Source organism: Lepidochelys kempii, chromosome 4, assembly GCF_965140265.1.
Source record: "Lepidochelys kempii isolate rLepKem1 chromosome 4, rLepKem1.hap2, whole genome shotgun sequence".
Classification (NCBI taxonomy): domain Eukaryota; kingdom Metazoa; phylum Chordata; order Testudines; family Cheloniidae; genus Lepidochelys; species Lepidochelys kempii.
Window position 1 is genome coordinate 57,568,186 of NC_133259.1, and position 16,595 is coordinate 57,584,780.

General features: G+C 46.6%; 1 protein-coding gene across 3 annotated transcripts in view; it reads left to right on the forward strand.

The window, feature by feature from the left end:
• The first annotated feature begins 3,829 nt into the window (after positions 1-3,829).
• The window catches only part of FHIP1A (FHF complex subunit HOOK interacting protein 1A), a 140,663-nt gene continuing 127,897 nt past the window's right edge, over positions 3,830-16,595 (forward strand). For all 3 annotated transcript variants that reach the window (XM_073341346.1, XM_073341348.1, XM_073341347.1), the window contains exon 1: positions 3,830-3,990. The gene's annotated coding sequence lies outside the window, so the exon portion shown is untranslated. The remainder of the gene's footprint in view (positions 3,991-16,595) is intronic.

Consider the following 16,595-nt stretch of genomic DNA (forward strand, 5'->3'; position numbering starts at 1 on the left):
TCCCAATCCTCTAATTTGTCTAGGGCCCTCTGTATCCTATCCCTACCCTCCAGCGTATCTACCTCTTCTCCCAGTTTAGTGTCATCTGCAAACTTGCTGAGGGTGCAATCCACACCATCCTCCAGATCATTTATGAAGATATTGAACAAAACCGGCCCCAGGACCGACCCTTGGGGCACTCCACTTGATACCGGCTGCCAACTAGACATGGAGCCATTGATCACTACCCATTGAGCCCAACAATCTAGCCAACTTTCTATCCACCTTATAGTCCATTCATCCAGCCCATACTTCTTTAACTTGCTGACAAGAATACTGTGGGAGACCGTGTCAAAAGCTTTGCTAAAGTCAAGGAACAACACGTCCACTGCTTTCCCCTCATCCAGAGCCAGTTATCTCGTCATAGAAGGCAATTAGATTAGTCAGGCATGACTTGCCCTTGGTGAATCCATGCTGACTGTTCCTGATCACTTTCTTCTCCTCTAAATGCTTCAGAATTGATTCCTTGAGGACCTGCTCCATGATTTTTCCAGTGACTGAGGTGAGGCCGATTGGTCTGTAGTTCCCAGGATCCTCCTTCTTCCCTTTTTTAAAAATGGGCACTACATTAGCCTTTTTCCAGCCATCCGGGACCTCCCCTGATTGCCATGAGTTTTCAAAGATAATGGCCAATGGCTCTGCAATCACATCCGCCAACTCCTTTTGCACTCTTGGATGCAGCGCATCATCCAGTTTTTCTAAATAGTCCCGAACCACTTCTTTCTCCACAGAGGGCTGGTCACCTCCTCCCCATGCTGTGCTGCCCAGTGCAGTAGTCTGGGAGCTGACCTTGTTCGTGAAGACAGAGGCAAAAAAAGCATTGAGTACCTTAGCTTTTCCCACATCCTCTGTCACTAGGTTGCCTCCCTCATTCAGTAAGGGGCCCACACTTTCCTTGATTTTCTTTTTGTTGCTAACATACCTGAAGAAACCCTTCTTGTTACTCTTAACATCTCTTGCTAGCTGTAACTCCAGGTGTGATTTGGCCTTCCTGATTTCACTCCTGCATCCCCGAGCAATATTTTTATACTCTTCCCTGGTCATTTGTCCAGTCTTCCACTTCTTGTATGCTTCTTTTTTGTGTTTAAGATCAGCAAGGATTTCACTGTTAAGCCAAGCTGGTCACCTGCCATATTTACTATTCTTTCTGCACATCGGAATGGTTTGTCCCTGTAACCTCAATAAGGATTCTTTAAAATAAAGCCAGCTCTCCTGGACTCCTTTCCCCCTCATGTTATTCTCCCAGGGGATCCTGCCCATCAGTTCCCTAAGGGAGTCAAAGTCTGCATTTCGGAAGTCCACGGTCCGTATTCTGCTGCTCTCCTTTCTTTCGTCAGGATCCTGAACTCTACCATCTCATGGTCTCTGCCTCCCAGGTTCCCATCCACTTTTGCTTCCACTACCTCTGGTCTGGCCTATTTGAGGGTCTCTTTCTGGATGATAGCAGGACATTTGCAATTATTTAATGTGCTTGAACTAATACCCAGTCCAAGTGTAAAAAGGAGACAGGAGCAGGATATTCTTAGTGAGGAGTTCTGGTCTCTGGAATTTGCTTCCTTGTTTCATTTGAGCCTATACTTGGTGAACCTTCAAGACATGCTCCCCATCTTTTTCAGGTCAGGCGGTCTGACTGGGGTAGATAAGGCAGTGGCAGAGAAAATTTGCTTGAAGGAAATTTTTTATACATTGCAGGTGAATATGTTCTGTAGAGGTCTGGAATTTTGGAGCAATTGTTTTATTTATGGCTGGAGAAGGCTTTTGGAGAGATCCTTTTAACTAGCTTTTTGACATACTGATTTAGTGTATGTGGTTTTAAAATACCTTGTAAGGATCTAGAAGTTACTGATAGGTGCAATAAATCTAAATGAATAAATTAATCTTTCATTGTATAGATCTTTTAGGAAGGACTCTTCCCATATACATGGAATTTACTGAATTTATTATTTGTATTTAATTATATAGCACTTTTATTTGAATGAGCTTTTACCTTAATCTTCTCTTCCTATTTTGATCTATGGTAAAGCCATATTCACAGGTTTGGGATCACTATCCTGATGTTCCAATTCATACAGCCTTATTTTTTTTAAAGAAAATATGAAGTATGTGTAATAAATATGGCATCTACTCATGGAGGTAGTCTATCATTGTTATACTAAGGTATTTGGAGTGGAATTCTCTCTCACTGAGACATAAGTACCTTAGACTAATGTCTCTTTCAGATTTATAATGGTCATTAATATTGTCACCCATCTGCTGAGTGTTAGCACTTGTCCTAGGCCTGCCACATTAGTTGCCTCTTGGAAGAGAACTCAGTGACATGGAGTCTGGGTATTTTCTTAGTGCTACTTTTTATCTTATATACAGACTAGTCTTTAGAGATCTTGTCAAATATTACATAGGCTCCCTCTTTCAGGAATTTCGGTCAAAACACCAGTGTCTGGTTTCCAGTGAACTCTGCACCGAGAACTGAATCTAGTTAGAGATATTAAGGTAGAGAGCAAACACCATTGATTGCTACTTGCCACAGCTCTCCACAGACAAACAGCATCACACAACTAACAGTACAAACATTCGAAGATTGAACGGCTTCCTCCGGCTAAGAAAAAAGCATTCGTAGCACTGTGTGTAACAACGTCATCTAGTGACTCCCACCATAACGGTATCAGTACAAATAATTACCTGTTTCCCACATCTTATCAAATGTAGATATTATTTATAATATACATACCTATTTATTATGCCTTAGTTTCCCTCCTCCCAAAAAATATGTTCTTTCCTACAATTACAGTGAAACCTCATTACCCTGTTAATCAGCAGGTCTTATCCTGAAGCCCTTACTGTCAGAGGCCACCACAAGACTACTCCCATGAATAAGACTACTCCTGGGAATTCTGGCTGCAGGACGAGATCTCCTGTGTTCCGTTATTGACAAATATTGTGGATTGTTGCATCATTTTAAGTGGGGTATGATGATTATGGGTTCATCTGTAATGTACTGTTTGTTTCCACTCTTGTATAAAGCATGTACTTTCAGTTACACTCCTGGAATATTTGAGACAATGGGTTGAGCTGCAGACAATAATACAATAAATATTTCTGTATCTATGAAGCCACAGTTGTCAGCAAAATTAATGCAACATCGAGGTCAATATTTGGTTTTCATTTACTCAGACGAATCAAAGAGAAAGATAGGCTCTGACATGCAATTAAAAAAAACCCCAAGGTATGGAAAACAGAAGTAGAGTAGGATGGATATACGCTGAAATATGACCGAAAGTACAAGAATTCCCCCGGGGTCACACTTGAAATTTGAAGCATCATCCTTCTAGCTCCTCAAACTTTCAGTGGCAACTTCCCCTGTGCGTTTCAATGATCCCGTGCAATTAGTAAACACCTGGAGCAGGCACGGCAGCCGCCCAGTTCCTTTAGGGCGGGGTGGCTCGCTTGCACGAGGGCAGCCTGAAGGGGGCGCAGCAGCAGCAGCAGGGGACGCTGAGGTAGGACAGCTTCCACCTCAGCCCCGGCTCCTCCTCCCGCTGTTGGGAGTCTGGGGCTCGAGGTGAGTCACACAATCGGCCCGGGCTTCCTAGTTACACAAACTTTATTGTTGTTCCCAAGTTGCTGTGGGGGCTATTGAAAGGCTCTGAGCGCCCCCCCCCCCGAGTTGGAGGTGCCGGTGTAACCGCCCAGGGGTAACAAAACACAGCCCCGGGGGCTGCAGAGGACGGCGCCCTGTCCCCCGCTCCGGCTCCTCCCCAGCGCCGGAGGATTATTGCTTAACAACCAGGAGGGATTTACCTGCTGCTCGTGGGAGCTGCCTCCTCCTGCCCCTCCCGCGGCGCCAGCTGAGCCAGAGGCGGCCGCCTGCATCTCCCCTTCTTCCCGCGGCTGCCGAGCCGCTCCCGGGATTCCTCCGGCCCGGGTCACAGCGGAGAGGGGGGCCCCAGCCAGGTAGGCGCTTTACTCGCTCGTTTGGCGAGCGGCGCCCACGTGTGTGTGTGTGTGTATCGGGGGGTGGGTGAGGGCTGTTCTCCGGGGCTCCCCTGGCCTGGGGCGGCTCCCCGCGCCCGATACGGGCCCGGGCACGGGGCGGCGGGGCGGGCCAGGTGCTGAGAGGGGGGACGCGCGGGGACGGAGTTGCCCCGAGGCGTGTGGTGGGGGGGGGGTCTGCAGGGGATGGGCCCGGGGCAGGGCGCTGGCCGAGATCCCCCGCCGCCCGCGAGCTGGGCAGGGAGGCGGCGCTGCGCACGAGTCCGCGCGCGCGGAAATGGCATGCGCAACTCCGGAGCCAAAGCGCGGGCCCGCGCTGCCCTTGGGCTCGGGAGCTCGTCACCTGCGCCCGTGGCTGCTGGGCGGCGTACGGGACGCGCCGCCGCTGGCAGCACGGAGGGAGGCCAGGCTCGGCGCCGCCGCTTTGACCTTGCGTGTGGCAACAGGAGCGATGCCTCAGCCCAGCCCCTGAACAAAACTGGCCTCCTTCAGTCCGCCCCCGCTTGGGTGCATGGTGCCGGTGGCAGGGACAGGGCCGAGGCTGGTGAAACTCGAGGGCGCTTTTCTACCGCCTTTTGTTTGTTCGAGCTCGGTGCTAATCATTGTCCCATTTCCCAATGGATTGGACCGGCTCTCTAGCTTCCCCCAGGAAGGGCTGTGCTGTTGACTCTATCTCATTAGGAAGTTAGATCTCCTCTACGAATAGCAGCCGGAGGACTGATGAAATTATATAGGTCATTGGAAATAATTCCCTCTTAAGCGCCTTTATCTTCTTGCTTGAAGGGAAGAAAGGTTTCCCTCTTTTAATGCAAACCGCCTGCTTTAGCAATGTAACTTGCACAGGCTTAGCCACAAACTTCTCTGATAGCAGAGACACTGAGTACTGACTATTCCTCTGCAAAACACCTAGTACTGGATAAAAGAAAATACTAATTTATTTCAAAGATTACTTTCACAGTATAAATGTAATTCATACATCTGGAGCATTTATACCACTATTTGTTATATTACACAAGAGATGATTGCGTGGGTTAATCAGTTTTCTCCCTTTGGGAGCTGTTTTCTGTTTGTTGTTTATGTTGTAATACAGTTTTTTTGTTTTGTTTTGTTTTTTGCTAAGGAAGTTCACATCCCATAGCAGGCTGTTTCCACATTTCTTTTTGTGGCTTACAATCCCCACCTCTTTCCAGACTGAACCATAGAGTACAACAATTTATAGAGCTAAAATGCCTGAGAATGTGGACCAGTTGATTGGTCTGTCCTGATAAGGTATTTCCTGTGTTGCCCTATTATTAAAGGAACACTGCCAAAAATGTTTGACAGTATGTTAAAAATCATACTAATGTGTGACATTTCTTCTGTCAATCGTTGTTGCAGGTGACACCTAAGGTCCTGGCCCTGCAACATGCTCCACAGATATACATTGTTGTGCCCATGTGGAGGCCCACTATCTTTAATGGGGCTCTGCATTGGCACAAAGATCTGCCAGCATGGAAGAGCTTCCAGGATCAATGGCTATGATTTCTATAACTTTGTGCATTTGGCAGCATTATAGTCTTTTTCATGTTTTCCCTTTATGATTGGTTGGTTTCCCTTATTTGCATGGATTTCTCACCCAGCAACAAAGAGCAGGAAAACACTTAAAAATAAGTAAGCGTGACCGTAAAATCCCCAAAACAAGTAGGTAGGGCCCTACCAAATTCACGATCCATTTTGGTCAATTTCACAGTCATAGGATTTTTAAAAGTGTAAATTTCATGATTTCAGCTACTTAAATCGGAAAATTTCAGGGTGTTGTAACTGTAGGGGTCCTAACCCAAAAAGGAGTTCTGGGGGGAGGGGTCACAAGGTTATTGTGTGTGGGGTTTCGGTACTGCTACCTTGACTTCTACGCAGCTGCTGGTGGTGGCTCTGCCTTCAGAACTGGGCAGCTGGAGAGCAGCAGCTGCTGGTTGGGAGCCCAGCTCTGAAGGCGGCAGAGCCACTGCTCGCAGCAGCACAGAAGTAAGGATGGAATGGTCTGGTATTGCCACCCTTACTTCTGCACTGCTGCCTGCAGAGCTGGGCCTTCAATTAGCAGCCGCCATCCTCTGGCTGCCCAGCTCTGAAGGCAGCAGTGCAGAAGTAAGGGTGGCATGGTATTGTATTGCCACCCTTACTTTTGCGCTGCTGCTGGCAGGGGGCTGCCTTCAGAACTGGGTGCCCAGCCAACAGCCGCCGCTGTCCAGCCACCCAGCTCTGAAGACAGTGCAGAACTAAGGATGGCAATACTACAACCCCTCTAAAATAACCCGGTGACGCCCCTGCAATGCCCTTTTGAGTCAGGACCCCCAGTTTGAGAAACACTGGTCTCCCCTGTGAAATCTGTATAGTACAGGGTACAAGCACACAAAAGACCAGATTTCATGGTTTTTCATGGCCAAGAATTTGGTAGGGCCCTACAGATTCGGGAATTTGGGAGCAGATGTTTGTACCTGAAACTACTTTGAACAATTACAAAAGACTAGATTTCTAATTTATTGTGCCTCTTTACGTTTCCAAATCGTAGCCATCTTCCTCCCAGCTGAGCCAGAATGGACTTCTTCAGTAGCTGGCAGTGCTGCTTTTTACCTAGTTGGTTGCTGTTGAACAGTGCAAGACCCCGATCCTGCACAGTGCTCCATTCCTCTGTGTCCACACAGTGTCCACTTAACTTCAGTGATTCATGCACCCACATGGAGTTGTTTGCAGGATTGGAGCCTCACTTGCTGAGGACTTAAGGATGATGCCTCTAGAGTATTTCCAGCTTTTGGAGAGAGGGGGGAGATAAGAGAGACAGAATCAAAATTAGGTCTCTTACCTACTAGTGATATACAAGGTTGGGCATTTGACCGGTCCATAAATAATTGGTGAGATGACCAGACAAATATTGATTAAAATATTGTCAAATGTCAAAAATGGTCCATATATCTTAAAGAACTGATTTATTGGTACAGTAACAAAAAAGAATAAGACTTTATGGTTTCCAATAGGCTTAGCCTTATTTATACCAACTTACAAAAAACAAGTTTCTTAATTTACATATTTTAATTCTGAAAGTGCAAAACACAGTGAAATTAAGTTCTGAAAAATGGAAATATACATGATACAATCAAGACATTATGTACATCAGGAGATTCCTGCTGAGATGTTTGATGAGATTTGACTGTGGTCAAATAATAGTTGATCAGTTGACAGGTTTGCCAAGTCAAAGCAATAGAACAATATTGTTAGATCATCAGTTCAGTATTTCTGCGAATTTTGATAGAGTTCTGTGCTCATTTTGGATTATAATCTTGTGATGTTAATGTACTTTCTACAATAAAACTTGTAAAAACAAGTGAGGACGAAATTATGGATTGGAAGGTGAAAAAATTTCTGATTTAGGCTCTGATCCTGCAGTTGGATTTGTGCAGATTATTCCATTTGTCTACACAGTGTCCCATAAACTTCAGAAGGGCTGTTGTGCACAGGTGCAGGGGTCTGCTGCTTGGAACTGATTTCTGGGACTAATTCCGTAATGTACTGTGTTTTTTGTCCATTGCTAGTAGGGCTTCATGTATGTAGAGGTTAGAGAGAGGCTGGAGGAGAAGAAAGTGAAAGAGCCTGAAGTCTGGAAGTCTGTCTCTCAAAGTACAAGAGGTTGCAAAGGGAAACTATCCCTTTGATACATTGCTGTGGTGGAGAACATGGTTGCAGTGCAGAGTTGCCAGAACCCTAGGATGCCTTTCTCTGTTGTTTTTCTCTAGATAGATTTGCTCAACCATTTTCTACTACTGACATTTTTTTTATCTATTTATTGAACAAAAAAGATTGATGAGATGTGTATGGAAAAAAGAAGGGAGTTTATAATTTGTTTTGACTTTGGAAACTGATTATAGCTTTTCCTTTATGAGTTTGCTATTTTCATTCTGAATTTTCTGCTTTGGATTTCACTGCATCTGTATCTTGGTCCTGGCTAAATTACAAATTATTAAAAATAAAACTGTGGGTTGTATTTGTTTTCTTTTTTTTAAAATGGCATCAAGCCTTTCTATAGGCTTCCAGTCTAATAACTGAGAACTGAGAAACTGGGAAGACAGCTTCTGACATTGATTTGTTGGAGTCTGTCACACCAAATTTGAATTTTAAAATTCTGTATCTGCTTTTTCGTTTCAAAGGAAAGGCTAATTATGCCTCTGAGTGCATATTTGTAACTGTTCAGGTTTACTGACTTCTTGTTCCCTTGGAAGCTAAACTTTTGAAGCTATTCTCTTAAGAAGTATTGAGGTCTTTTCAATATATAACACAGCTCTTAAAATGTTTGATTTATGTATACAAATATTGCTGCTCTTACCTTTGAATATCTTGTACTATTACACTGCAAACACCACCTCAGCCACTCTCACAGAAAGTCTTATAGCACAATCTTTTTTCAGCTCTTGGTAGTGGTGTGGAATATAGGCTACCCCTTATTTGAGTTGCATACTCCGATATTTAACGTGATATTTAACTCTAATAATTTGGCTTGGTGTTCATCCTGGGATAACCTTATTATGGCTCTTGCATTCTCTCTCAAACATAACTCATCCCTGTGCTAAGTGAGCATTGGCATACCGTTCCCACATTTAGAGCAAAGATAGTGCCCCTAGTATAGTTGGTACACGCTCGTTTTTCATTACCCTTTTCTCAGGACACTGTCCTCATAACCTTTGTCTCAGGGGTTGACTCTGCTGTGGTAGGGGTGTGAACTGCAGAGTAAACCAAAATGTTGCGCTCTAACTTCTCTGTGTGACACTGTTGGTGTGAACTAAAAGTTACCTAGTTCATGTTCAAACCCAGTGTAAACGTAGTTCTGTTTGAAGAGGACTATGTTAATGTGACCTAAGTACTTTTTTAGTTTGCACCAGCAGCATCCATGCAGGGCAGAGTGCAAGCTTAGAAATCAAATCAGCACAATGTCCCGGGATGGCGGGACTGAGGCAGGCTCAGGATTTGGTCCCCCCTTCTGGGGTCATGAAGTAATTTTTGTTTTCAGAAGGGGGTCGCGTTGCAGTGAAGTTTGAGAACCACTGGTCTAGAGTGGACACTCCTCAAACATTTGTTCCAGGACACACAGGATACATGCATGTCTAGGTAAAAATTCTAGTACAGATATAACCAAGAGGTGGTATATGTTTTTAATCATGTTAACTTAATTAGATTAATGCGATTGAAAAGCCCCAATAAGATGCAGGCTTCTATCTTGGGCTACAACATAGCCAGCTTCAAATTCAAGCCATGGTGGGAGTGGTAGAATTAGGCTGACTGCTGATGTTTTAACTGCTATGTGCTCTGGACCTGCTTTGATTCTCTGATAAGTTTCAGTGACTGCATATAAAATTTCATGTTTTGAATGAATTCAGAGCAAACTTGCATGTTTTTAGCTGTACTTTTGAAGGGCTGTAGTGAGAGATGGGTCAGGATCTGAAATTTAAAGTGAAATGTCGCATTTCAGTGTTCTAGAACTAGTGTACGTACCCTAAAGTAACATCGGAAACTAATAAAATAACTAAACTTTTTGGTTAGTTTTAAGTTTTATATTAGGATGCAACAACTTAAGTATTAAAAATGAATAACTGTTGTAAATGGAGCTATATTTCTGGACCTATCTCCAGTGTGTACATTTCGTTTGGTTTCACATATTGTAGTTATTAGTTCTAGGTTTCATTGTGAGCATATAAAACTTGCTCAGTTTATGAGGCTATGTCTACACTACAAAATTCAGTCGATGCAAATTAAATCACCGTACAGCCGCTGAAGTTTGTATATTGTTTGGGCATGTGCAGACTTGGCTGCTTGTTTTGGCACTATGCATGCATCAGCGTGACATTGATGGAAAGTGTGGTACACCCTGCAGAGGTATCCTACTATGCCCCTCACCGCAGTATGGCGCCATGCCTTTTGGGACACTTGCAATGCTTTGTGGGATAGTAGTGAGTCACCAAGAGACTTCTGAAAGGTAGGGGTTAAGTTCCCAACAGGCTACTTTCCACATCCCATTATAATCTCCAAATCTCATAAATTTGATGCCATTTTTTAAAACCCCCACTGTCCCATGAGGCTCATTTCGATGTCTGCCGTCTTTGTGACAGAAGTATGGAGATTGCAGAGCCTAAGCACAATTCTCTTGTGCATTGCTAATACAAGGATGCACTATTCTCCATTATTTGCACATCCTGAGGGTGTACTGCTACAATTCGGATTGTGATGCAGAGATGGGTGATGCTGATGGTCATAGTGAAAAACAATGCCAGGTTGCTCCTGGCATTCATGGAGCAGCTCCTCACAGTGGAGCACCAATTTTGGGCCTGAGAAATTAGCGCTGATTGGTCGTGGAATCACATCGTAATGCAGGTTTGGGATGACTAGCAGTGGCTGCAGAACTTTTGGATGCAAAAGGCCACATTCCTGGATTTGTGTGTCAAGTGTGCTCCAGTCCTCCAGAGCAGAAACACCAAAATGAGTGGAAAAGCATTCCATTGACAGTGGAAAAGCAAGTTGGGATCACGCTCTGGAAACTTGCAACACCAAATTCCTATTGGTCAGTAGGCAATCATTTTGGAGTTGGAAAATCCACACTGGGAGCCATTGTCATCTTCTGGTACACAGGAATGTGACTTTTGGTTATATGCAGGATATAGTGGATTGATTTGTAGCAGTGGGTTTCCTAAACTGCAGTCGGGCGACAGACAGCACGCATATCCCTATTTTGGCACTGGCCCACCTTGCCACAGAGTACATCAACAGAAAGGGCTACTTTGCTATGGTTATGCAAATGCTAGTGGATCACCAGGGATGTTTCACTGATGTTAATATGGGCTGGGAAGGTACATGATGACTGCATCTTTAAAAACACAGGACTTTTAAAAAAGGCTGCAAACAGGGACACTCTTCTCCGTCTTGTGCATTGACATTGGAGATGTTGAGATGCCCCGAGATATTCTGTGGGACTCAGCCTACCCTTTACTCCTCTGGCTCACAAAGTCATATGCTCGCCGGAAAGATTCAACTAATGGCTCAGCAGGTACAGAATAACTGTTGTATGTGCTTTTGGTAGATTGAGGGGTTACTAGTTGTGTTAACTGACTAGATTGGATCTCATCAAGGAAAAACATCCCAGTGATTATAGCTGCTGGTTGTGTCCTGCATAGTATCTGTGAAGTGAATGGGGAAACGCTGCTGCCAGAGTGGAGGGGAGAGGTTGACTGGCTCTTGTCTATTGAATCTGAACAGCCAGGGACAAGGGCTATTAGAAGAGGCAACCATGGAGCTATGTGACTGAGGGCGACTTTAAAGGAGCATTTTAACAGCAACAATAGCGTTCTCTGTTGATTTTCATGAAACAGAGTTTGTCTTGTGTATTCTATAATATTCTGTATGTTTCTATGAATTTTCTAATGCTTGGTGTACATTTACAAATGTGGTTGATTCTTTGCCTCCTGCTGCTGTTTGTTCTACAATGCTTGGTGTGAACTAATAGAGATAATTTGACTTTACAAATATAGAGCTTCATTGTGTGCACATCAGCAGTTAACAAAATTAGGGTGCAAACAAACACACAAACTGAGCGTGAACCACAGTTTACAATCCCAAATTGAAATGGAAGTAAACAATAAACATTTTTGTCCATGTTTGTAAACAGTAGCTCTGTGCAATCCATTGTGGCTACATACATACACACCAATCTGTGGTTTTACAGGTTAGTATATGTCACTTTTTGTGTCTCAGCATGGAGTACTAGGGGTAAGAATGTATATTGCGGTGCCACATGTAATGTGTGTGTGTGTGGGGTGGAAGCAGGTGTAGAAGGCAGCAAACATGGAGTTCTCCTACGACTGCAAAGGTTGCTGAGTCTAGGTTCTTTGGACTTGTAGGTCAATCATGGTCTGAAACACTTGGGTTTGCTGCTTGAGCAAACCCATTATGCCCTGGAGCATTTCCCACTGCACCTCCCAGTCCCTCAGCCTGTTCTCCAGCAACAGACCTCACTATTCTCTGTCTTTCTCCGTAGTCTCATTATGAAGGGCCCTCCAAGCCCTTTTATCACAGTCTGAGGTAGCTGTAACTTGGAGGACCTCTGGTACATATCCTCCCTAAACTTCTCTTGATTAGGGTCAGACATTAAGATGGTGTGGAGGTGGGATGACAGATTCCCCCTAAAAGTGGGGGGGGGCCACAAGGCCCTGCCCCATCTGTGGCCCTGCTCCTGCTGCGGTAAGTGCTGCCGGGGCCCTGCACCCTGAACCCCCTCCCGCACCCCAATCCCCTTCCCAGCCCGGAGTTCCCTTCTGCACCCAAACTCCCTCCCGGAGCCTGCACCCCCTCCCACACTCCACCCCCTTCCCCAGTCCTGAGCCCTCTCCTACACCCCAAACCCCTTACCCCCGGTCCCACCCTAGAGCTCACACCCCAGCCGGAGCCTGAACCCCACTACCGCACTCTGAATCACCTGGCCCCAGCCCAGAGTTCCCTCCTGCATCCCACCCTCATCCCTGGCCCCACCCCAGAGCCGCACCCCCAGCTGGAGTCCTCACCCCGCACCCTAGGCCGGAGCCATCTCCTGCACATTGAACCCCTCATTTCTGGGCCACCCCAGAGCCTGCACCCCCAGCTGGAGCCCTCACCCCCCCCTGCATCCCAACCCCCTGCTCCAGCCCGGTGAAAGTGAGTGAGTGAGTGAGGGTGGCGGGAGACCGAGCGACGGAAGGAGTGGGGATGGAGCGAGCAGGGACAGGGCCTCAAAGAAGGGGTGAGGAAGGAGCGGGGAAGGGGTGTTCGGTTTTGTGTGATTAGAAAGTTGGCAAACCTAGGTAGAAGGTCCATGGCTCCCCACAATTGCCTGGGATTCCTGGGTTGCTCTTATCTGGGCCAGGTTCCAGTTTCCGACCTGACAGTGGGGGTGGGCAGGCAGAAGAGGAGGGGCCAAGGGCCGGGCCTGTGGTGAAAAATGGACAAGCCAAGCTCATCCACTTTCAAAAAGTGGGAGGGCCTTGGGGGGGGGGGGTCCCTGTTCCAGTGCCCCAGGTGGGACACCCCAATGCGTCCACACCAGAAGTTGCTGATTTAAAAAAAAAATAAAAAATACACCATTAGATTTTACAATCACAATGGAAAGGGAAAGCTAAGTCTCAAACTCCCTTATATATATATAAAGTCTTGTGTGTATATAAAGTCTGCTGCAGTTTCCACGGTATGCATCCGATGAAGTGAGCTGTAGCTCATGAAAGCTCATGCTCAAATAAATTGGTTAGTCTCTAAGGTGCCACAAGTACTACTTTTCTTTTTGTGAATACAGACTAACACGGCTGTTACTCTGAAACTGCCTTGTATTATTCCTAAAAATATCCTTAATAAGAAATGCTTTTTGACATTTTAACTTTGGAGCCCCTAGCTTCAGCTCAAACCATGGCGAGTATGACCTGGCTGGGAGGAAGGGAGGTGCTCTGATGCAGGTAGCTGCCATGCCTCCTGGCTTGAAGAAGTAATAACAAACACCAAAAACTTGGTTTCCATCATCAACACCCCCACTATAAATATTGTTCCAGCACCCCTGTAATTAGCTATACAGTTTGGCCTCTCTCCCTGGGTACAGGTATTGTGAAGTGGCAATGAATATATTTGCACTATTTTAACAGGCAGTGATTTGGGGAATGCGGGGAGGGCTGCTGTCTCGCTCCTTTTCTAGCAACATACCAGTAAAGGAATGAAAAGTCAATACCTGTCTTAACTTGCAAAAGCGCCAAGTGCCATTTTTAAACGGGGAACAAAAGCAGAGGAAAGGGGGAGTAGAGATGAGGTCTGAAGGAAAGGAAAAACAAAATCCACATTTTAAGATTAATGCATGTACGCGCTTACCCACGCTTCCTTCCCCTTCATCACCAGGCTCACCTACACTTGTCAGCCAGGACTGACTCCCAGGGAGTTTCAAACAGTTCCTGGCTTGCAGCATGGTTGGAGTCCCCCGCTGTGTCTTCCTCCTCACAGGGTTCTCTATCGTGGGCTCCTCCAAGATAGCCACACTTGTATGTGGGGCAGTGATGGAGTCATCACCAAGTATGGCATGCAGTTTGTTGTAAAAGCAACACGGCTCCAGGGCAGGATAAGATCTCTTATTGTTTTCCCTTGCTTTCTGGTCTGCCTGGCATAGTTCCTTTGTTTTCATGCAGCATTGCTGCTGATCCCTGTCATGCCCCTTTGCCAGCATCCCCAGGGCAATCTTCTCATAGATGTCAATATTTCTGTGGCTTGTCCATAGCTGTGCCTGCACAGCTTCTGCTCCCCACAATCTGAGTCAATCCAATGCTACTTTCCTATTCCAGGCAGCTCTGTGTGTGTGTGGAGCTGGCATTGTTTGTTGGTTAGGCAGGGCACGCAACAAAGGTAAGCTGCTCGGTGTGTTGACCAAGGTGGGCAATCAGGAAAAGGCATTTTAAAAAAAACACATAGGGGTTTTAGAAGATGGGGCAGGCTTCCAGTCTCTGCGATCAGGGCAGTGGAGTTCAAAACTTTGAACTGAGTGTTCACTATTGCAGGGATAGAGGCATTGTGAGACAGGTGCTGGAGGATGGTTAGAGTTTCCCAAGTAATGCAGTGTCTATGCTGAAACTGTGTCAACCTTAGTAGGGAGAGGTGGTTCTACTACATCGCCATACCAGGCCACTTACACTGATGGGAAACCAATGTTAGTGTAGACACGTGCATAACTAGGTCAACGCAAATGGACCTACATCAACTTTACTTTGTAACGTAGATCAGGCCTAATTAAAAAATGTCTTTCTAACTACTAGGTATGTGTACTCAACCTGGGAACTGAAAGTCAAGTTGTGTTCTTTTTGCTTCTTATTACCAGTAGGAAAGATTTTGCCATTAGAATGCGGTTGATGATTTTGGTTTGTGATCCGGAAGGCAGAAGAAAATTCAGCTTGGTTCTTCACTGCTGTACTGGCATTACAGCATTAACTGCAGTAGAAATGTTTGAGAAAGTAAGCAGGTAGCTTGAATATGCACAGAAAGCAGTTATGTTGAACAGGAAGGTTTATTTTTATAATTATACTTCAAAGCTGAAATGCCTTGTTACATTGGGACAACTTATTGTGCTACACATGGTGATGTTCTTCTTTAAGCATGTGTGTAAATCAAATAAATTATGCTTGCACATCAGAATATAGCCTATGGTGCATAATATCATAAGGCCAAATCATACCCTCTAAGAAAAATCCAAGGAGGACCAAACTAAGCCCTGTAAAGCTCATCTCTTTGAGCTTCTGACAATTATCCTTCTTAGAACTGGTCTGTGCATGAGGTGTGGGTATGGATTCCAAATCCCACATGGATCTATCGAGGAAAGGAAATTGCACTGCCATAGTGGTGCCTTGCCTCTCCTCCTCCGCCTGCCAACATGGCTCCTTTTAGAAGATATGCCAATTATTTTCTCCTCTACTTGTGCAATACCCTTCTCTTCTCGGAGAGAGGTGCAGCTGGGGAATAAAAGTTAATGGCTCCCGGAGTGACATTCACAGGCCTGCTGATAGCAATTCCAGGCCCCAGGACAGAACAGTCAGTGGGCCTCCAGCTCGTGCGGGCGCAGTCCGCCTGACATTTGCATGGTGCTGTGCCTGCGCTAACTGGTGCCCGGCAAGATGCTGCTGGCTGCGCTGATGATGCTTGGCAAGATGCCAGCTGCGCCGCTGGGCGTACTCTTCTGGCACGGCCTGGGCTTCACTGACGCCGGTACCACCCTGCGCACACCTAGGAGCCCTGCTAGAGGTGACTAGTGGGAAGGACACAAAGAGAGGCACCAGCTAAGGGGGAGACACGTGACCCCCCGTGGCGTAACCCTCCCCATGTGACTCCTCCCAGCCTGGGCGCCCGCGCTCTACCCCATCCCACGTTACCTGGGCAGGGTGCTCTGTCCTCCTGTTGCGCCGGCCCGGCTCCCCCTGTCTGTTTGGCTGCTCTTCTGGCAGCCAGGCTCTGGAGCCACTCCCAGATGCTGCCTGGTTCAGCACAGCAGCTGTCTGGGAACGCACCTGGCTGTGACAGCAGCAGGCCACCCCCACCAAGGCTCAGTTTCTGGGCAGGGAGAGGGCTGCTGCTGTCACCACACCATGCCTTGCCCAAGCTCAGATTCCCAGGAAGGAGCCGACTCTGAGCATGCCGGGGAGGGCTCTGGCTTGCTCGGCCACTGTCCCTAGAGAAGTTGAGCCCCAGAGCAGCCGCTGTGCTGGACAGCGTGTCTGGAAGAGGAGAGGCTCTGGCCCCGCCTCTTCCCTTCTGGCTATGGTCCCGCCCCTTCCTCTCCCAAGCTGGGGCTGGCTGCTAGGATGAGTGCCCCGAGCAGGTGTCTGGGGAGGGCAGGTGGCTGACCCTTCCTGTCCCCCTCCCCCCACGGCGTTGCCTCTGAGCCCTGCAGCCCACCTGGGTGATTTAAAAGCAGCAGTGGCCGGGAGCCCCTGGGCTGTTTTAAATTGACTGGGCCCCATTTCTTTGCCTCCCCTTCTTCCCCCTCAGTCGGTGGGCCTGGACAT